The sequence below is a fragment of the Hylobates moloch genome, unplaced genomic scaffold (assembly GCF_009828535.3).
Source record: "Hylobates moloch isolate HMO894 unplaced genomic scaffold, HMol_V3 SCAFFOLD_19, whole genome shotgun sequence".
In the NCBI taxonomy this organism is placed as follows: Eukaryota; Metazoa; Chordata; class Mammalia; order Primates; family Hylobatidae; genus Hylobates; species Hylobates moloch.
Window position 1 is genome coordinate 69,558,601 of NW_026652294.1, and position 22,696 is coordinate 69,581,296.

Consider the following 22,696-nt stretch of genomic DNA (forward strand, 5'->3'; position numbering starts at 1 on the left):
AGTTTTGCAATTTATATATGGAGTGGTGAGAATATTGATAGCTGAAATGTAGTGAATATGATGAGCATAATAGTATTATGGAAGACATAATTTAGTGAGCTTCAACAAATATTGTCTGAATTTCTTATCAGTATGGAAGAATTCTCGGAAACATATTTAGAAGATTTAATAAAAGAATGTGTTGGAAAAAGTGATTTGATAAGGGATAACTAACATCAATTTGTGATAGGGAGGTTTTGTGCAATTACTCTGTGGATGTGTTGAAAGGCTGTGGCAAATGCTTTGTCAGGGAATGTTAAATGCAATGGTGGGGTATATGTTTACTTACACAAGGAGCCCTTGATGAGATTTCACACAAAGAGTTACAGATTAAAGAAATGAGTCCTGGTGTAGAGGGTAAAAAAACTAAATGTGGCTAATATGTTTTTCATCACAGGATTTTTTTTATGTTACCGCCACTTTATATGACAAGAACTGTTAGTAGACCAAATGGCAGTTAGTTTGAAGGGCATGATTCAATAACATAAAAATTTAGGATAAGTTTGACAAAGCAGATCTTATGTAAAATGTAAAATAAATGAAATCTGTACTTAGAGATAACAAACTTCACCATCACTAAACACCCTATTCTCCCTTTAAGCCTGAGCATTCCCCATTACAACCCATAACACCTCAATGATATGTGATAGGACTTTTCAAATGTACTCTGATTTTATTAAGACCTCTTGGTAGATAGCTCTTGAAGATTTTTATGATACAAATATGCAGTACAATAACTGGAATTAGGGAAATTCATTTGGTTGAAAGCCCCACATCAACACTTAATATTATACTATACTCTTCCTGTTAATAATATTGATGCTAAAATCCAAAATTTGTATTTACAAGAGTAATTTAGAAAAAGAAAGATTCTTAAACTCGATCAGTATTTTTAAAAACTTCCATATCACTACAAACGAATTTACAGTGTTTGTATAGTGTACATGTGCATTTTCCATGTAACAGCTATTGTCAAATGGATAAAAGCTGAACATGCAGATATATACATTGTATATCTATCTATTCTTTTTAAAATTAAGGTTATTGCTAATTTAAATGCAGGCAGAGAGCCTTGTGGGGGAACAAATTCTTTCTTGGTATATCCTTACATTTGGCAAATCCACCTGGAAAAGCAGAGAGGGAAGGTAGTAAATGAGCTGGACAAAATTCAGAATGTAGGCCAGATGTCATGCAAGAAAGCTGAAGTACAATCTGAAATAGTAATGGGTGGAACACCAGACATAGCAGGTGCCAGAGCCAAGGATAGAGAGGGAAGTATCCAGTGAAGGAGAAAAACCGTAAGTGGGAGAAAGAAATCAGTACTCAAGCAGAAGGCTCAAACAGACAAAAGTAGGTTTCAGAGATGAAGCTCTGGCTGGGGAGATTCCTTCCTGGAATGTGAATTGAAACTTGCTTTCTTTGGCTGATAAGGCTAAAATGTCAGAGTAGGAGAGTCCAGCTTAGAGAAAAGAAGTTTGGAGAATGGGGTAGGTAGAGAATGAGAAAGCTACAAAGGTGTCTGTTAATCATAGTTCTTATGAAAATAAAGCATTTTGAATTTCAGAGATCTAATTCCTACAGAAAGCTATTGAATCTTGTAAATGCTTCTTCAGCACTAATGTCGACACAGAAAACTGGCAAATACCTTTAAAAAGAAATAGAAACAAAAAAATCAGGAGCAGGAATGAACTTCCGGCTTAAAAGATGAAAAAACATTACTATTATAGGCAGCAACAAAACATACAGAAAATAAAACTGAACAAACCCTGGACAGGAAACCAGACTCCATGACTACCTTGCTGTGTCACATTTAGACAAAGAAAAACACAGTTTCTTAAACTGTCTAATGGATAATAAGCTTGATCTTTATTGTCTCCCTCATTGTTATCATGGTAGCTCTCTGTTAGCTTACTATGGTCAACTTACCATGACTTACAAAGCCTTACATAATCTAACATCTGGCCTACACCTCCTCTCTTACCTGTCTTAAACCAGGCTTTTCATGGCTCAACATACTCTAGCCGCATTGGACACATTTGTGTTCTTCAAGCACTAAAGCTGGTCCCTGTGCCAGAGCCTTTACATTTATTGCTTTTTCTAGAGGTCTTTACCCCTTCCTCGTGGCATGGCTGTTCTTTCTTTTGTTAAGATCTCAGCTCAAATTATCAGCTATCTATAAGGCCTTCCTGACTATCCTCTGTAGCATTACCCAATGCCGCCCATTCACTACCACAATACCCTGTTTTATTTTTTTCATGGCACTTAGTTCTCATTGAAATTATCCACCCATCCAACTGTCTGTCTTTTTCTTTTTCTTTCTTTCTCCTTTCTTTCTTTCTTTCTTTCTTTCTTTCTTTCTTTTTCTTTCTTTCTTTCTTTTTCTTTCTTTCTTTTTCTTTTCTTTTCTTTGTAATTTATTACCTGTTACCCATTAGCATAAAATGTTTATCTGAGCAGACTATAATTTCTAGTGTCTAGAAAAGAACTCCTGGTAGATGCTCAGATATATGTGGTGAACAAATAAATGATGAGGTAAATATTAAGTGCTAAATATCCATTACATTTTTTCTAATCACAGCAGTTATGAAAGATAAGTATTATTTTCTTTTTTATATCTATTTTACTGAAAAGGAGACTTTTTTGAGAGACTGACTTGCCCAACATCATCTGACTACTAATATGTCCTCAAAGCTCATGCTTTTTTCCGTTACAGTATCTTTGTTACCTGCGACCAAATTATTGTGAGTGTTACCTGAGATATTGAACAGATTATAAAGCATTATAATAAAGAGATTTTATTTCAGTTCTTTTCATTGTTGGTGTGGCATACTTCTTCGCTAACCACTAGTGAATATTAGCTAGTTTACAATCTTTGAAGCTCCGTGGGTTTTCTAGTCTTTTATCAGGGAATAAGAATGTCTAAGTCAAAGTCTAGAGGAGTATACACAGGAATACACATCTGCTCATGAATTCCCTTAAGATTACATTCACAATTTTGCTACTGAGCTCAAAGAAGTAACATTCTATACAATGACATCAACATTAAGACAAAGCATTGGGCAGCTTATCAGAACATAGGAAAACCTTCCACAAAGATGGTACTGCAGACTGGCTCTTGTCTTAATCTTAGCCATACCGGTAAAGCCTCCCTCTTTAGAAAAAATGTCAAGAAAAACTTAGTCACACCATCTTGCTCTTTCAGGGTAATAAAGGAAAAATAAAGTCATAAAATAATAAAGCAATGAAAAATGTTTGCACATTTTCAAGGGAAAGAAAAAGTAGAAGGCTTATAGTGAATAAAAATATATCTATGTAAACAATCCAAAATATATCTATGTAAACAATAGTGAATAAAATATATAGTGAATAAAAATATATCTATGTAAACGATCCAAAAAATTTACAGGGGACTAAACAACAATAAACTGAATGCAACAGGGATTCAAATTGGAATGAAAATTGGATAATAAAAATGAAGCATAAAACTTTACTTAAATTTATTCATCTATTTAAAATCACTTTTGCATCTAGTTGAAGTAAAAAGCTGTTAAACTTTCTCTTGGGTTTTAGGGTGAATCTTGGCATATGTTAATTCTGAAAATGTTAAAGTCATCATTGGTCTTTTTAATCAAATCTTTATGTTCATAATCAATATCCTTAATATATAAAAAGTTATTACAAGTAATTATAGAAGACATATGCTCTAATAAATAAGTAGGCAAAAATACGTGAAGAAGCATTTCAGAAACTAATAAATACAAATAAAAAAATAAACTTTTCAACAGAACTGGTAACCAAAGAAACACATATTAAAACAATAAAAGATATAATTTTATTTAGCAAATTGGCAAAAATTTTAAAATGATAATATCTACTATTAGCTTCGGTGTGGAAAAGTTGGAACTCTCCTATCTTGCTTGTAGGAGTGATAAATGTTATTACCTTTATGGAGTATAATTTGGCAATAGATATTATAATTTTTGTAATTTAATATGCAGGCTTGACTGCATCCAGCAATTCATCCTAAGGAATTAATCATGATTCATGCAAATATATAGCCTGAAGGATGTTTATCACGAGGCTGTTTATACAGAAAAAAAAAAAAAAAGAACCAACAATAGTCATTTTGACAGGTCTAACAAATTATGTTTCATCCATAAAATTGAAATTTAAAATAACTATGCACTACCTAAACAAATTGTAGGAAAACATTCACATCATTTAAAAATACTCATGGAAGAGTAAGTAAAAAAGAGAACATAGCACTATCAATGAAACTACAAAATATATATTAATGCATAGAAAAGAGACTAGGTAGCTGTATGCCCAAAAGCCAAGAGCAGTTGTCTCTCAGTGATAGGATTTTGAATGACTTTCATTTTCGTCTTTTTTTCTTCAATGTATTTGGAAATTTCAACGGTGATTATGTTAAATTATTTTTATAAAAATAAAAATTTGTATTATTTTTATAAAAAGGTATAAAATGATGATTAATGATTTAATCTTAACCGAAGGTGAGATAATGAGAAAGCTGTGCAATATCACAGGAAATAGAGAAAAGAAGAAAAGAAAGTAAATTGTAAGATTAAATAGCAACTAAAATAATCATGTCCTTTGTAGCAACGTGGATGGAGATGGAGGCCGTAATCCTAAGCAAACTAACTCACGAACAGGAAACCAAATCCCTCATTTTCTCACTTATAAGTGGAGCTAAATATTGAGCACACATGGACATAAACATGGGAGTAATAGACACTGTGGAGTATTAGACGGGGGAGGGAGAGCGGGGGGCGTGAGTTGAAAAGCTACCTAGTGGGTACTATACTCACTAGCTGGGTGCAATATACCCATGTAACAAACCTGCACATTGACCACTTGTATCTAAAATAAAAGTTGAAATTTAAGATTAAATAAAAGCAACTAAGTGTAAATAGAAGAATGGAAATGGAAAAATCATATTTCAGAATTGTGTTTCAGTCCAAGTAATCCACCAAGAGCAGATCCTAGGCCTTTTGTGTTTATCATGTGTGCCAAAAATTCACATTCAGCAAAGCGTACAAAGTAAAAAGAAAGAAAAACGAAATGCACATTTCTTTAATCCATATATGAAGAGTTGATATTTATTTCTGGGCCTTAGTAACAACTTGGAAAATTCGAAATGAAATTAAATGCAGTACACAAATTCAGTTCACTGAATATTTCTTTTGAGTAATATCAAGTGCCACATTTAGCTATGATGTCTCACTTACTGTTGTGATGGTGTTATTTGTGCAGTCTATAGTACTTTACACTGTACAAAGCATTTGTATGCACTTTATCTCACTTATTCCTACCAAAACCCTGTGAAGTTATTTGCATAAGTTCCATTTTACAAATGAAGAAACAAAAATCTGGGATGTTGACTTCCAAACATCCCCTAATGTTCAAAGCCAAGGGAAACTAACAAAACCAAAAGTACAGTGGATTATTCTCAGGCTGAGCATTACCTTGAAAAATACCAGTCATGCCAGCCATGAAATTTCTACATTTTATTTTACTTCTATAATAATACACTATAATTCCAATACTGTTTGCTCTGTTTCTGTGGTTGATCTCTACGAACATGTAAAAGCAACTATTTTTGAGTATTCCAATATAGATTTTGCAGCTACTTTCAGCAAATCGTATTGCAGTTTCTTCATATTCTATGCACATGTTGCAAAGAAAAAGTGTTCAAGTTCTGCAAATTATGTTGACTTCTTTGAAAATCTAAGCAAAGCTCTATACAGTCATGCATTACTTAACAACAACAATACGTTCTGAGGAATGCATCCTTAGGCGATTTTGTCATTGTGCAAACATCACAGAACATACTTACAGAAACCTAGATGATGGCTCAGCCTACTACAAACTTACGTTATGTGGTATAGCCTATTGTTCTTAGGCCACAAACCTGTACAGAATGTTACTGTGCTGGATATTGTAAGCAACTCTAACACAATGGCCAGTGTATATGTATCTAAATATAACTAAACAAGGAAAAGTTACAATAAAAATATGGTACAAAAGATAAAAAATAATACACCTGCATAGGACGCTTACAATGAATGGAGCTTTCAGGACGGGAAGTTGCTCTAGGTGAATCAACGAGTGAGCAGTAAGTAACATGAAGGACAAGGACAAGACTGCACACTACTATAGACTTTATAAACACTGCACACTAAGGCTACGGTAAATGCATTTTAAAACATTTTCTTTCTTCAATAATCAACCTTAGCTTACTCTAAGCTAACATATTCTTTTACATTATTTTTATTTTTATTTTACTTTAAGTTCTGGGATACATGTGCAGAATGTGCAGGTTTGTTACATAGGTATACATGTGCCATGATGGTTTGCTGCACCTATCAACCAGTCATCTCGGTTTTAAGCCCCGCATGCATTAGCTATTTGTCCTAATATTCTCCCTCCCCTTGCCCCCCACCCCGCTACATGTCCCGGTGTGTGATGTTCCTCTCCCTGTGTCCATGTGTTCTCATTGTAAGCTAAGATTTTTTACTTTATAAACTTTTTAAAACTTTTTGACTCTTTTGTAATAACACTTAGCTTAAAGCACACATTGTACAGCTGTACAAAAATATTTCTTTATATTCTCATTCTATACATTTTTTCTTTTTACATTTTTTGTGTACTTAAAACTGTTTTTTACTAAAAATTAAGACACAAACACACACATTAGTCTAGGCCTACGCATGGTAAGAATCATCAGTAACACTCTCTTCCAAACCTACATCTTGTCCCACCAGAAGATCTTCAGGGGCAATAACACAAATGAAGCTGTCATGTCCCACGACAACAATGCCTTTTTTTGGAATACCACCTGAGAAAATTCTGTAGTTAACATTTTTTTAAGTAGAAAGAGTACACTCTAAAATAATGATATGAAGTATAGCATAGTATGGTAAATCCATAAACCAGTAACATAGTCATTGATTATCAAGTATTAATACCATTGATCATTTATTATCAAGCATTAATGCCATTACTTTTAATGGCAAAAACTGCAATTACATTTGCACCAATCAAATATGATGTACACATAATTGTACGTGCTATGAGTAATGCACTGTGCTATAACATTACAACAGCTACCACATCACTAGGCGATAAGAATTTTTCAGCTCCATTATAAGCTTACGAGACCACTGTCATATATGCAGTCCGTTGCTGACTGATAATGTTATGCAGCACACAACTGTACTTCATTTCTAATTTGATTTTTAAAGTGTTTATGTAACAAAAGATATGTTTATTTAAGAGATGTACTTTAGGTGAAGTGATTTAAAATACCTCTTAAATAATTAGACATCCAGAGACCTTTGAGGATAATTTAAAGGTTAAATTGGCAGCACATAAGGTTAATTGCTAAAATATTATATTTTCGTGTCCTGCCTACATTGTGAACATTCAAACATAAGCATTAGAGAGTAGTCTCTAAAGCAAAAGAAACTACCATCAGAGTGAACAGGCAACCTACAAAATGGGAGAAAATTTTCACAACCTACTCATCTGACAAAGGGCTAATATCCAGAATCTACAACGAACTCAGACAAATTTACAAGAAAGAAACAAACAACCCCATCAAAAAGTGGGCGAAGGACATGAACAGACACTTCTCAAAAGAAGACATTTATGCAGCCAAAAAACACATGCAAAAATGCTCATCATCACTGGCCATCAGAGAAATGCAAATCAAAACCGCAATAAGATACCATCTCACACCAGTTGGAATGGCCATCATTAAAAAAGTCAGGAAACAACAGATGCTGGAGAGGATGTGGAGAAATAGGAACACTTTTACACTGTTGGTGGGACTGTAAACTAGTTCAATCATTGTGGAAGTCAGTGTGGCGATTCCTCAGGGATCTAGAACTAGAAATACCGTTTGACCCAGCCATCCCATTACTGGGTATATACCCAAAGGACTATAAATCATGCTGCTCTAAAGACACATGCACACGTATGTTTATTGTGGCACTAGTCACAATAGCAAAGACTTGGAACCAACCCAAATGTCCAACAACGATAGACTGGATTAAGAAAATATGGCACATATACACCATGGAATACTATGCAGCCATAAAAAATGATGAGTTCATGTCCTTTGTAGGGACATGGATGAAACTGGAAACCATCATTCTCAGCAAACTATCGCAAGGACAAAAAACCAAACACCGCATGTTCTCACTCATAGGTGGGAATTGAACAATGAGAACACATGGACACTGGAAGGGGAACATCACACTCCGGGGACTATTGTGGGGTAGGGGGAGGGGAGAGGGATAGCATTAGGAGATACACCTAATGCTAAATGATGAGTTAATGGGTGCAGCACACCAACATGGCACATGGATACATATGTAACAAACCTGCACATTGTGCACATGTACCCTAAAACTTAAAGTACAATAATAAAATAAATTAAAAATAAAAATTGAGAAGATCTGAATGTAAAAAAAAAAAAAAGAAAGTAGTCTCTAAAAAAACATAAGAAATAATTAAAATTAGCTTCTGGCCCCTAGAACTGCTTTTCACTCTCATTCTGGTTATTTAGAGGATATACACATCCACGTAGATACCTCATCTAGCACCTTGACTCTGGATGCTTTTATCTATTCTCATTCAATGACCTTTGCTTCCACTTCACGACAACCACTCAGTCTCTTAGATATATGCTGGCAATTCTCAAAATTAGTTGTGTAACTCAGACTTATCCTCTGGCTTCTAGAAACACTTACCCAACTTAACATTTCCATTTGATTGTCTCACAAGCATTTCAAATATAATATATACCAAATGGAATTCTTGCATTCCACTTAAATCTTATTATATTCTCAGTCTTTATCATCTCAGAAAATGGCAGCACATGCACCCAGTTGTTCAAGCCGGAAACCTGGCCATCATTCTTGGTTCCTTATTTTGTCTTACCTTCACATTCACTGCCTCAACCAGCCTTTTCTTTGTGCCTTCTAACTATATCATGAATCAATCCAGCATCTTTTATGTCAACTGTCTATGGTGGTCCAAGCCTTCTTACATAATTTCACCTCCATTTCCAATCACTGTCTCCTCAATCTAGTCATCACACAGCAAACAGATAATCTTTTAAAACAAAAATCGCAAGAGTACCAACTCTCATTAATTTATTGAATGGTTTATCCATGCATTTCGTTAAATATATATTTCACATCCTTCCACTTTTTAGAGCTTTATTAAGGTATAATTATCATATAATATACTGCATGCATTAAAGCATACCATTTGATGAGTTTGGACACATTTATATGCCTTTAAAGTCTTGAGCACAATCAAGGTAGCAATAATATCCATCAGCTCCAAAAGTTTATTTATGGCCCTTTTAATACCTCCATCTTCTCTTCTCCTTCCATGTCTGCAGAGCACCACTGATCAGCTTTATATAACTCAAGATCAGTTGTTATTTTCTAGGAATTTACACAAATGAATTAACGTCTCCACTTGCCTCAGCTAATCACATAGAGTCCAGGTTAATTTCTTCATTTCCACTCTTCCAAAAAGAAGAATAAGTGAACAAGTTTAATGAAAATCACTGAGAAAATGCCAACATAGGTGCCCAGTTTTTAGAGTTACTTATAAATTATAAAACTCCTGAAACACTACAACACTTTCATGGATTTGTATCTTTCTCAACCTTGATAAAAAATTGTATTAATAATAAACTTCCAGGTTGTTGTTGTTGTTGTTGTTGTTGTTGTTGGAGTGTCACTCTGTCACACAGGATGGAGTGCAGTGGCACAGCCTTGGCTCACCGCAACCTCCACCTCCTGGGTTCAGGTGATTCTCCTGCCTCAGCCTCCTGAGTAGCTGGGATTACAGGTGCACATGACCACGCCTGGCTAATTATTTGTATTTTGAGTAGAGATGGGTTTCACCTTGTTGGCCAGGCTGGTGTCGAATTCCTGACCTTAAGTGATCTGCCCGCCTTGGCCTCCCCAAGTCCTGGGATCACAGGCGTGAGCCACTGCACCCAGCCAAACTTCCAGGTATATAATTAAAAGTTTAGTAAGCCCTCAGCCTAATTTTAAAATTCAGACTTTTTTCTTTCTTTCTTTCTTCCTTTCTTTTTCTTTCTTTCTTTCTTTTTTTCTTTCTTTGTTTCTTCCTTTCTTTCTTTCTTTCTCTTCTTTCTTTCTTTCTTTCTTTCTTTCTTTCTTTCTTTCTTTCTTTCTTTCTTTCTTTCGTCTGTCTGTCTTTCTTTCTTTCTTTCCTGATAACATTATTATCATAGTCTAGTAGATTCTGTCTTTCTATAATAAAAATCCTGTGATGTTGTTCAAAGAAACTCGATGGGTTTTCTGTGTGTTTACCAAGGAATTAAAATCTTAACAAAGGTTTTCAACACAAGAAATACTCCCTTTTGTAAGAATTCTTCACAGGTTTTTCTAGCACAAGTTTGTTTTTGTTGAATGATACTTGATGGTTCTATGTGTTATTTCTTTTCTACTACATATAATTTTGATTAGGGAATACATTTAATATTTTAAAACTATCATTTCTTTTTCCAGAATAATCATAACATGTTTTGCTTTTTGTTGCTTTAAAAGGAACATTTTAAGTTGCTTTTTTACAACAATAAGTGCGAAAGGAAATGCCAAAATACAAACAATTTCACTTCTTGTTGGAATTTGACATTTCCACTAGCTAAGTAATATAAACATGCATCACCTAAATGAGCAGTATTTTAATAGCATCGTTTTCACATTTTAATTGTTGTCACATTTCTTCTTTGTTTAGGGAGACGTCTGGTGAACACCCGTGGGATCTAAAGAACAAGTAAGATTTAAAGCCTACTGGGTTGTGTGCCTGGCTTTCAAATTTTATTTATTTTATTGCTTAATAGTGTTTCTTTACTACCGTGGGTTGTAGCTTCTTAAAATTGTTAGAAATTTTATTATGGAGTATAAGGAATAAAAGTGAACTTTCAACACTTTCAACTTATTTGGAGTCTTAAAAAATATACATAAATTTTCTGTATGTAGTAGGCAGACACAAAAATACTGTCTTTGTGGATATAGATGGAGTGAAATTTCAAGTCCTAAATAATGGGTATATTTTTATGTGGAAGAGCAAATACACATCTATAGACTGAATTTTTGCACAATGATTTTTATAAGATATACTGTTTTCTTTAATAATTGTCTTAGTGTGACCTCTAGCCTATCAATGGAGTAGGTCAGTGAGCAGTGAGTAGTTGATTCATTTCCCCAAACTCCACCTCGTGTGGATCCATGATTCTGTTAACACCACAGAGTATGAACAATACAACCACCACCCAATATTGGAATGAGATGTGTTGGGATGGTTATGAGAGAATCTTCAGTTAATGGAGTGAGAAAGAGAAAGTGTGAAGTGCAGTCAAAAGGAAAGCAAATAAGTAAGGGAAGAGCTGAAAATAACAAAGAAGAAAGAAGACAGATCTTCAAGAAATAAACAAATAGAGTAAACAGATAGATTACATATACTTGCACTTCATTGTAAATATTTGGAAGAAAGAAAAGAGAGGTGGAACAAATAAAAAGTAGTAAGTAGAGACTGGAAACTAATATAGAGACACGATATTCAATAAATAGTGCTTAAGAGAAAGGGAAAGAAAAGAGTGGTAAAAGTAGAAGAAAGTTCCATTTTAAATTTTTGCTTTTTCACTTATTTGACAATTTACGTAATTTAAGCTACAACTTGAATGGTTTATAAATGGAAGCCGTGAATATTTTTATCTATTTCCTTGAAAAAGAAAAAAATTCTAGTCATCATGCAATTATTCGATGTTTCTAAGAATCTTGTTTTGTGCTCAATTTAAGCCATGTTTAAATGAAGAAAATGTTTCTTGATTTATTTCAAGTTTCCTTACTGGTGTTCTAAACTTTCTATGTTGATGAAATCACTTGATTCTAAAAAACTGAAAATTGTGCATTTAAGGAGGTGAAATAAATCATTAAAATGTGTTTATACTCTGCTGAAAGCATATGTTAAACAATTCAAATTTACTGTTAGAATGGTTCAAATTACTCCGGCATTCAAAGACACAAAGCCCTGGAATTACCCTGTAGTTATCCTGTAATTGCTATTTGCTGGCAAAGGAAAGGTTAACAGTGGTGCTGATCTCAACTGTAATACACAGATTTACCAAGGAACCTGTAGAATTGAGTTTGTCTATCCAAAGAATGAATCACAAAAATTCAGCAAGATGACCTTTCTTTTCATTGGCATAAAGATAAAAAAAAGTAAAAATTCCTTTTTAGCAGCACTTGGAAAAGTACGGTTCTTCGTTTACGGTTGTTGCTGTTGTTCATTGGTTTGGGTGGCTATTATGTATTAATCAATTATCATCACAACAAAGGGACTTTGTTGGATGATAATCTTACTAATAGTCGCAGTGTCTTGGAGAAAATTATTTGGTTATTTATGATTCATTATCTATAATACACATCACTACTAGGCCACCATACATTGTTTTTTATAACCATAGAGTAGAGCTCTGTGGGGGCAAAAGAGAAAACGCCCATTGACTCTAAATTCAAAATACTGAGTAAAATCCCAGCACCACCATTAAGAGCCACTTTATCTTCCTGCTCCTCGATGTTTTCCTGTTTAATATGAGCATACTGCCTAGTGACAGGATTGCTATGGTATTTGAGCAAGTTGTCAATCCGAAAGTACTTTGAACTTGGTCAACATTGCTGGATGACGTAACTGGGGAGTCTTGGGTTCTAGCTGCCTGCAAGTTGAGCCACCCAAATGACTTTGCAAAGATTGCTACAGGTGTTTGTACTTGTGATTCAACATTATCTTTTTGTAAGTCATTTAGGGGGTAGGTCAAACAACCACTTAAGAAGCTTTAGGCATCAGCCTCATTGCTCTGAATCTGGAGTGTAGCCTCATAAGAATATCCTGCTGTGGGTGCCTTACATTCCTCTAATGGAATAAAACTAGGACCATCTCCCCCATTTTAACCAGTACTAGGCTGGTTTGTTTTACATATATTCTCGCATATAAATCTCAAATCAATCATGTAAGGAATATCTGTTTGTCCCCATTTTTAGATGATTGTCATAAAGGCTTAGTAATATGACTGAGGTAACACAAAGAGAAAAGAGAAAGAACTGGAATTGGAACCCAGAACTTGTTCGACAGCCCGTGTATATTACAAATGTATTTTACTGCCTTCCTCAGTGAAATGTAGTATTTTTAGTGCAACTATTTGGGGGAAAATTATCACAGTAATTTTATCCATACTGGTGTGGAGAAAACGTCTAATACAAAAGACTAATGTTTAAGGGAGAGGAAAAGGAATTTCGCTTCCCAAGGCGGGTGACCACCTGCTGAAAGGGGATGCAGTAAGGCAGTCTCAGAGTTGTGCCTTGGACAAGCTCTGTGGGAAAGCATTAGGGAGCATTTTTTTTTTTTTTTTTTAATCCTATAACTCTTTCCTCCTTTGGCAGTTAACAGCAAATTCCTCAAGTCCTGATGCCTGTGCTTTAAGGCCCCATTCTTCTGCATTCCTATGATCATTTAGCAGAGAGAAGACCCAACTCTACTTTCTTTCTACTTATTGGCATTCCTCACCTCCATTACAACAACTAAGTTTGTGCCCCCGATTTTCTGTTTATGGTCGAAAATTGGTTATTGATCTACATATACTTGCTGAAGTCAGGGAAGATGGTAATTATTATATCCAAATGTACACTGAACAGTCCTTTTCAGGCTCCATTCTCTTCATCTTCTTTAAGAAAAAGTAAGTTATTAGAAAGAACTGAAAATAAATTCTTTTGTTACAGCAAAGGGGTCCTGATCCAGACCCTACCCGAGAGAGGGTTGTTGCATCTCATGCAGGAAAGAATTCAGGGCAAGTCCATAGAGGAAAGTGAAAACAAGTTTATTAGGAAAGTGAAGAAATAAAAGAATGGCTACTCCATAGACACAGCAGCCCCGAGGGCAGCTGGTTGCCCATTTTTATGGTTATTTCTTGATGATATGCTAAACAAGGAGTGGATTATTCACGCCTCCCCTTTTTAGACAATGTACGGTAACTTCCTGACATTGCCAGGGCATTTGTAAGCTGTCACGGCGCTGGTGGGAGTGTAGCAGTGAGGATGACCAGAGGTCACTCTTGTGGCCATCTTGGTTTTGGTGGGTTTCGGCCAGCTCCTTTACTGTAAACTATTTTATCAGCAACGTCTTTATGATCTGTATCTTGTGTCGACCTCCTATCTCATCCTGTGAGTTAGAATGCCTTAACCCTCTGAGAATACAGCCCAGTAGGTGTCAGCATCGTTTTACCAACCCCCATTCAAGATGGAGTTGCTGTGGTTTAAATGCCTCTGACACGTTCATGATTGATTGATTGTTTAATTTTTTTAAAAGCTATCTAGTTAATTTAGTTAAAATAAACCTGGCTTATTCTTTTTTTACACAAATTGATTTTAAAAAGTTAAAATATGTTTTTAAATCCATAAGTAATTCTTACTCTACTCATTTATACTCACATATACTCACATGTACACAGACATACCTACACACACACTTATAAATACATGTATTCACAGAATATAGTAAGGTCTTTTATCCCATTTCAATGAAATAAATATTGTATTCTATATTTAGAATAAATAATGTTGAAAAAGTGATTTTGGAGAAAGGTTGAAATGACTGAGTCTTAAGTGTGTCATGTATAATCTACACCTTTCTAAACATCGTGTTTTAAGTAGTCATCTTACTTCAGAAATCAGAGGCTCAATGTGTTTAAAAATACATTTTCATCATGTTCATATACAACATAGATTTCTCCTTCCTCAGATTGTCTCCCGTGTAAACATACTGCTTGTTAAAGATGACAGTCAAGTTAACTTAATTGCTGGACAGCTGCATTGTTATTACCATAAATAAACACACGTATTTCCTCTTTGGATTATTCCTGGCAAGGAATCTCTAGACAAACACAATGCTTTGTTCTGGATTGATTGTGATCTTATTCACTCTAGGTAATCACATATGTATCGTTCATATTAACACTTTTATAAAACTGAATTTAATATGTAGAAAAGTTCAGAGGAAAAAGGTATACTCTTAGGTGACATTTTTAAGGGTGCGACTAAAAGCAAAAATGTTATTGACAAATCTTTGGAGTCTTATACAATAAAAGGAATCTGATTTACACAACCTAAGCACGTTTCTGTTCAGATTGTGAGAATGAAAGATTGTGGAGAAGTTTTATTCAAAGATATCAGCTTTGCTCATGAAACTCAAATAAATGCTTCCAGAAAAAAAAAAAAAAAAAAAAAAAACGAGGTAATAGCATGGACCAAACAGTTATTCATTTTGCCCTTTAATTCCAAAAACAGGTATTATTCCTCTCTGAGTATTACACAGAGCTTATGAGTTACTTATTATAGAAAAATGCTTGTTATCTACAGCAAGTACTGATTATGAACATCAGAAGGTATCAAGTAGACAAAAACGCAGCAGCAAAGAGTTCAAGAGTGAGGGAGCACTCAGAGTCCAGTCTTATAGTGAGACTGGTTAAACTACAAGATGCACCCAACAAAAGATCCATTTTATCTGGGAACCTCAGCTTGCACATTGATGCTTTCAGGCCAGTAGAGGCCCTTTTGTGAAAGAAAGAAATGGTTTATTAGTTGGGACTCCAAGGATTAAACCAATGTTGAGAATGGCACCTTCACCACCACTGGAAAAAACAGTGGATGCATCCCCATACCTGTTATACATAAGCATTTCCTGAGTTTTGGGTCGACTTGGCTGCTTGAATCAGGGCAGAGTTGCTTCTGTATGCAATGAAATGCCCATACACTTGGTCATTATAGTTAACTAACTGCCCTCCTATGCTGCCTGCAATGCAGCAGGGAAAGAAAGAGAAAGAGCCTTGCTGCTTTTGTCCATTGCAGCAGGAAAAAGCAAAGCAAAAGAAAACAAAGAAACACACAAAAAAATACTATTTGTTAAACATGGACTGTTACCAAACATAGAAGTAAGGTTCCTTCCATATTTGAAGTCTATTATCAGTTCTGCCTTGTGACTGATCGCTTCTTCGCTATCATCAATGATCAATGATAGGACCCAACAGTGTCAGTGCAGCATTCCGGGGCACTCCCATGGCGCATTTATTTTGCCCATCACCTTGAGAGTGGTTTTCAAGATTAATTCTAGTGTCGGTGGCCTCGTATATTAATTATTGCTTCAGAAAGGCTTCATCGGAGTTCAGTCATTCTTTTGTTAGTTTGATGTAAACCCCCAATGCCTCAGATATTGAAAAAAATAAAATAAGAACTAGCAAGAGTTTTCAAGTAGCATTGCTGCTTAAAAAACAAACAAACAAACAAGATTACCTGTGCTATCCGCATCCCCCCCTTTAACATCTTTTCTTTCTGCCCCTGTTAGTGTCATCTGTTGCGTTTATTTTTTCATTCAAAAAATTTAGACACTCAAAATTTTGCTGAAAATTTCACCTAAGACTGTGACCAACTGTCTGGTATAAATTGGATATAGATTTCTAGAGATGTAGGCCAGTAGATAGTGAATACAAAGGCAAGTCACAGATTTTCTGTTAGCATTGCTGAGTTTTGTGAAGTTTTATCTCTGCCTGATGTTACAGGATATAGTGGCAAGAATATACACCCTCATATGGCAGAAAATAGCAATTTCTTATCCTGGATGGCAGAATGGCAAAAATACATACATATGGCATCAAACTTTAATTGATAGAACTTGATAAAAAAATTTCAATACTATTCTGTAAATCTCCTTCAAAGTCTGTTTTGTTCTCACATCCACTTAAAGTAGAACAGTCATTAGACGTTGCAAATAGTTTTCCCTGTCTGCATGTGAAAGGAAAGCATCTTACCCATTTGATATTTTTAGACACTTATACCGCCTATGGAATTTGCCTACATAACTCTCTTTCATGCATGGATTTCTTGCTTCTACAGTCATCTTAAATATGGTGAATAATGCTTGGCTTATGGTCCTCACTCAGTCAATGTTTATTAACCAAGTACATATTGGGAAGGTTTGTTAGTGTTCTATGATATGTAAGAAACTCGGCAGATTAACACAAAATATATTTATTTTCTCTCACTTTAAGGTAGGAAATGTCTTAGTTGGGGCCTCTGCAAGAATGCAGTGTGTCAGCCAGGGCTTGGTTCTCATCTGGAGGCTTAACTGGTGATGGATTCACTTCCAAGTTTACTCAAGTTGTTGGCGGAATTCATTTCCTGTGGCTGTAAGACTGAGGGCTTTGGCTTTGGCTTTGGCTGTTGTCTAGAGGCTACTCTCAGCTCCAGGAGCTGCCTGAAGTTCCTTGACTATGGCTTTTTCCATAGGCCCTCTCACAACATGGTACCTTGCTTCTTTAAAGTCAGCAAGGGAAAGGGACACTTTCTATTACCAGTCTGATAGCAAGGTGGAGGCTTATATAATGATTCATAATCAAGAGAGTAAAATCCTATCATCTTTCCCAAGTTCTATTGGTTAGAAATATGTCACAGGTCCTGCCCACACTCAATGGGACAGGATTATGCAATCTGGACACCAGGAGAAAGAGACCAAAGGAAAGACCTTAGAGTCTCTTTGCCATAACAGATACCGTCAAAAGAAGCAGTGCCAGGGCCTTCCCTGGAATCCTAATTTTGAACTAGAATTGAAAATCACATTAGAGAAAGAACATCTTAGTTTGTTCTCACTAAGGAAAATGAAGAAATATTTGTTGAAAGAGCTGTAGGGTGTAGAGTTATCATTATACTAGTTTACTAAAGTACCACTGAAGTACAATGGGCATTTCCCATTGTAAGAGGTAGAATCTTCAGTGAATAGGGATGTATTCTTAGCTACTCTGGCAGGGAATAGCATGTGACCCTCTTTCTTTGCTAGTGCATTCTGAGTCTTAGGCCTTTGAATAACACAGTTTGTTCTTACTGTACACCTCACTTCTCTACTATTGTTTGGCCTATAACAACCACAGAGGTGATTATATCCTACGTAATTATATGCTGCAGTTAATATGTATTTTACCATATATTTATCCATAGGTTATCAAATAACCACTTAATTCTATGATATTTAAATGAAAAGCTCCAGGCTTACTAGTCTTCCAGGATGTGGGAATAATAGACGAATTATATATAAGCTATTTCCCCCAGAAAAGAGTGTGTTGGGATACATGAGACTGTGTAAACGAGGAGAAGCTACGGTTGATGATTCCCGAAAAGACTCCCCCGACCTTTGTATCTCCCTGGAGTTCAAAAACAAATACTATTTCTGAGCACCCCTACAGACTAGAATTGCCACTCTCTACTTAGGAGACACAATCCCTAAGGTAACCAGGATACACATATCATAGCAATTTTAACTAGGGCAATCTAAATTATGAGCATGCTACATATGAACCCTAGGCCAAAGGAAATGTTTTCTGTACCAAAATAATCAATATTAATCATTAAAATTTCAAAATAATTTTCTTTAGTCATACTTTCGTGGGGACGCCCTTGGTGGCTGTTGTGCAATAAGCGCGTAATATTTGCCTGCCGATCACTAGCCCATCTCACATGTAAAAATGATCACATGACAATCCGGTGCATGTTTTTCACCCAAGATCTTGTCAGCAACTGCTGGCACACTCGAAAAGAGTGTTTTTAATAGAGGAGAGCTTAATAAATTGACTATTTACAGAGGAATGGACAAGACGAAAGGATCAAGGATCATCCTGGGTTAACTGGAAGCTACTTCCACACTTTGGCTTGATAAGGTTATCAGAACCCAGAAAGACCTGCACTGTTGAAGAGGGCCACTCAGTAAGAACCTAACCTCAAGTGCAGAAAAGCAACTTATGAAAACCTGTGCACTGGCAGATAGAGAGCCAGGGAAATAAATAACACAACTCCTCTTTCCTTTCATCTTCTAATATTCTGCTGGTATTTCCCATTACCTGAACTAACAAGAAGCCACAAAGCAAGAGAGCTTAGTTGATGCAGTCAACAAATGTTGAACTCACCAGGCACAGAGCAGGGTATGAAAGGTGAGAATGGAATATCCTATAGCATGTCAATGTGCATCAGTAACTCAAAAAGTCTTATGGATAATGTTGTCCCATTTGTATTAAAATTCTAACTTTTGTTCATAGTCTGATTTCTATCCATTGTGTCTTACTTTCTTTTAGGCTTGGAAAATATTGGTCAAAGATATGTTGTATCTGTTACTTTCTAACATTGTTTTAGAAACTACATCAACCATCTACTGAATTTGTTCAGATTTTGGCCTCTTTTCAGAAATCTGGGACTTGTAGGAGGAATTGCTGAAATCTTGAATGATTTTCTAACCATTCACAATTGTAGTTTCCCCTAAGGCAATTCCTAAAAATTTCCATCTTTGTGAGGCTGGTCATGTTTAGGACATTTCTGTAACTCCAAGTCTCTTTAAAGGGAAGGCCCAAGAGAATTATAAGGAGCAAAAAATTACTCAGGATCCCTCCATAGAGGCACCAAGTCAACGTAAAATTCTCATAACCCCTTGAAAGCAGGCTAGTGAAAATTTGGAGAGAATTTATGAAGATTAGTATAAATTATAGCTTATTATCTAGTATTTTTGCAATCTGTCCTTATACTCTTTATATGGCCAAAGAATCCAAAAAATGCTTTATGCCTAGATGTGAGCTAGAATATTTCCAAATTGGCACATACATCACAGAATAAAATCCTCTAAGTTTTATCCACAGACACACCAATATCATCTACATCTAAATTATATTAACTCTAACACAAATCATCATTCTACTTGTTTCTTATTTCTAAGCACTCATACAAATTTTTACAGTTCTAATATTTTTTCTCCATACCAACTGGCTTCTTATCTTCATATAGTTTTCCTCCTTTCCAGTTTTAAATTAAAATAACTGCGGAAAACCCCTATGGCACACATTTACCTGTGTAACAAACCTGCACATCCTGCACATGTACCGTGGAACTTAAAATAGAATAAAAAGAGCTGCTGAAATTTGTGGAGCCTTAAGACCCTACCTTTAGGACTGTGAAAGCTCTGCAACCCAATATTTCAATTATGTTTGGGTTAAGTCTAGCCTTTCTATGACTTAGAACTAGTCAACTTTTATTAATTCTCAATTTCTCTCTCCTTAAGCATATCATATTCCTGGTAATTTTTGGTAAGATTTTGATGCTGTGTATATAAAGTGCATTGTAAATATCAAACAAAATATTGAGATAGATATTGGGGAAAAATTCCTAAATAAAATTTTAGGTGAATGAGAGAATGATTTGTACTTTTAAGGCAAGGTCTACTATTTTTATACATACGTAAGCCAGATTATATGGGTTTTGTTGTTATTGTTTGTTTTGCCTTTCAAATAGATTTCATCTGAAGCTGTTATGCCAAACACTACTTTAGTTCTTCAGTTAAGTGTATTTATATGATATCAGATTTTCCCCTTGTTGTTACAACAAGCTCAATGATACAAAATTTATCTTAAGCAAAGTTGTCTTTATGCTTTACCTGACATGCTTTCTTAATTAATATTATGGTTTTAAAGAGAGGAAAACATAAGGTTTTACAAGGATTCTCAAAAAATAGTTATAGTAACAGACTATATTTAAAATCGTATTACCAGCAAATCCCAGTAATAACTAAGGAGATGAATTAAAAATCTTTGCAAATGCCAAAATTATGTTAAATAGCAATTGGAATATTTTAACCCAGAATTCTACTGTTTGATTTCTTTACACTTCCTTTCTTGCATTAAAAACAAAGGTCAACAGCATAACAGGTACAAAGTTAACTCCATCCCTTTTTCCATAGAGTTGTCAGATTGACACACTAGAATGCGTTTTCACTAAATAATGAAGGGGAGGCCAGGCACGGTGGCTCACGCCTGTAATCCCAGCACTTTGGGAGGCCAAGGTGGGTGGATCACAAGGTCAGGAGATCGAGACCATCCTGGCTAACACAGCAAAACCCCGTCTCTACTAAAAATACAAAAAATTAGCCGGGTGTGGTGGCAGGCGCCTGTAGTCCCAGCTACTCGGGGGGCTGAGGCAGGAGAGACGCATGAACCTGGGAGGCAGAGCTTGCAGTGAGCCAAGATCGCGCCACTGGACTCCAGCCTGGGTGACAGAGCGAGACTCCGTCTCAAAAAAAAATAAAAATTAAAAAAATAATGAAGGGGAGAAGGCCTGTGTTACCTCATAGACCCTCGTGGACTGTGGCTTTCCTGGCTAGAACATAGGATAAGTAAACATCCTAAAAGTTAAAAACATGAAAAGTCTCCATCTTGTCATCTTATCTTTCTTCATCAATTTTCATATCTGTTTTTCTAAAGCAGATTTTTTTAAATTTCTGATTTTAAAATGATACTTCTTTTCTATTGTTTAAAGTGATTATACTTAACGTCCTCTCCCATGACTTTGGGTAAGAAATTTTACCCAGAGGTCAGTAACAGCACAACAGCTTCCCCAGCAAAGGTAGTCTCTCCAGTCCTTCTGTGAAAGGGATCATCTTTGCTTATATAACTGGGTCCCTTTGTTTGAATGGATAGATTTGTCTTTCTAGAACAAACACTGGAGTCCTATCTACAATTTTTATGCTGCTAGAAAGACGATTCTAAAATGCAGACTATTGAGTGTCTTATTCCTGCTTAGGGCCAAGCTTTTCAAACAGAACAAAGCTTTTTATGGACTGATTCCTTCCTGTTTGTAGCCTCCTCTCTCTACATACTTTATCCCAACTTCTATGCATCTGTGTATGTATTAGCACTATGAAATTCATCATATTGCTCCCCCAAAGTCTGTATTGTTTCATGGTACTATGACTTATATATGCATCTCATTCAGTGAATCCTGCAGCGTACTAAATAAACTTCTAATAGCTCTTACTCTACTCTATTATAATAATATGTTTATATGTCTATACTTTCTAAACCATAGAGAACAATTTGAGGGTAAGGATTGCACCTGATTCTTCTTTGGGCCAAAAAAAAAAAAAAAAAAGCCAGGTGTGATGGCACACACCTGTGGTCCCATCTACACTGGAGACTGAGTTGGGAGGATTGTTTGAGCCTAGGAAGTCAAGGCTGCAGTGAGCCATGTTTGCAACACTGCACTCCAACATGGGCAACACAGCAAAGAGCCTGTCTGAAGATAATAATAAATAAAAATAAATAAAAAATAATTCTTCTTTGGATTACCAGTGGAGTATCTAGTAGGTAGTATGCTTCCAAATAAGTGTTTTTGAATAAATTTATTGTGCCACAGATAAAGCTTGAGAGGTCTAGAAGGATCCTCTCCAATGCAGCTGCAAGAATTTATTGACACTTTATCAAGCAAAATGAATCAACCTAATAATTCTCATCACAATCACATTGGTGTATGTGAGAAAATGGGTGAACATTTGGGTCAATTGATGAGATGTGGATCTTTTTGTTTCTAGATTGATGAAAGAGATTACATCACTGTCTGGTCTTATCTCTAACTTTCAATAGTTTTGTAGGTTTCAGTAGTTTTGTAGTTGATTTCTATTTTAGTCACAGAAAGACATAGTCCCTGAATGCAAAATTGTGCTTCATTTC

At 35.5% G+C, this 22,696-nt stretch overlaps 1 protein-coding gene across 16 annotated transcripts in view; it reads left to right on the top strand.

Moving 5' to 3' along the window:
- Positions 1 to 22,696, top strand: part of PTPRD (protein tyrosine phosphatase receptor type D) — a 2,332,625-nt gene that overhangs the window by 1,605,457 nt on the left and 704,472 nt on the right. For all 16 annotated transcript variants that reach the window (XM_058431780.1, XM_058431782.1, XM_058431784.1 and 13 more), the window contains exon 10: positions 10,852 to 10,890. The gene's annotated coding sequence lies outside the window, so the exon portion shown is untranslated. The remainder of the gene's footprint in view (positions 1 to 10,851; positions 10,891 to 22,696) is intronic.